The sequence below is a fragment of the Oncorhynchus keta genome, chromosome 13, assembly GCF_023373465.1.
Source record: "Oncorhynchus keta strain PuntledgeMale-10-30-2019 chromosome 13, Oket_V2, whole genome shotgun sequence".
NCBI lineage: Eukaryota > Metazoa > Chordata > Actinopteri > Salmoniformes > Salmonidae > Oncorhynchus > Oncorhynchus keta.
The window spans coordinates 2,782,021-2,783,157 of NC_068433.1; positions in this window are offsets into that span (position 1 = coordinate 2,782,021).

Genomic DNA, 1,137 nt, shown 5'->3' on the forward strand with positions numbered 1-1,137 from the left:
TTACCTGCAACAGATAAAACACACTGAAACAGGTAAAACACACTGAAACAGGTAAAACACACTGAAACAGGTTAAACACACTGAAACAGGTACAACACACTGAAACAGGTTAAACACACTGAAACAGGTTAAACACACTGAAACAGATAAAACACACTGAAACAGGTTAAACACACTGAAACAGGTAAAACACACTGAAACAGGTAAAACACACTGAAACATATAAAACACACTGAAACAGATAAAACACACTGAAACAGGTTAAACACACTGAAACAGATAAAACACACTGAAACAGGTACAACATACTGAAACAGGTAAAACACACTGAAACAGGTTAAACACACTGAAACTGATAAAACACACTGAAACAGGTAAAACACTGAAACAGGTAAAACACACTGAAACAGGTATAACACACTGAAACAGGTTAACCACACTGAAACAGGTTAAACACACTGAAACAGATAAAACACACCGAAACAGGTTAAACACACTGAAACAGGTATAACACACTGAAACAGATAAAACACACTGAAACAGGTTAAACACACTGAAACAGGTTAAACACACTGAAACAGGTAAAACACACTGAAACAGGTTAAACACACTGAAACAGGTAAAACACACTGAAACAGATAAAACACACTGAAACAGGTTAAACACACTGAAACGGGTTAAACACACTGAAACAGGTTAAACACACTGAAACATATAAAACACACTGAAACAGGTACAACACACTGAAAAGGGTAAAACACACTGAAACAGATAAAACACACTGAAACAGGTAAAACACACTGAAACAGGTTAAACACACTGAAAAGGGTAAAACACACTGAAACAGGTAAAACACACTGAAACAGGTAAAACACACTGAAACAGATAAAACACACTGAAACAGGTAAAACACACTGAAACAGGTAAAACACACTGAAACAGGTTAAACACACTGAAAAGGGTAAAACACACTGAAACAGGTAAAACACACTGAAACAGGTAAAACACACTGAAACAGGTTAAACACACTGAAACAGGTAAAACACACTGAAACAGGTAAAACACACTGAAAAAGGTAAAACACACTGAAACAGGTACAACACACTGAAACAGGTAAAACACACTGAAACAGGTTAA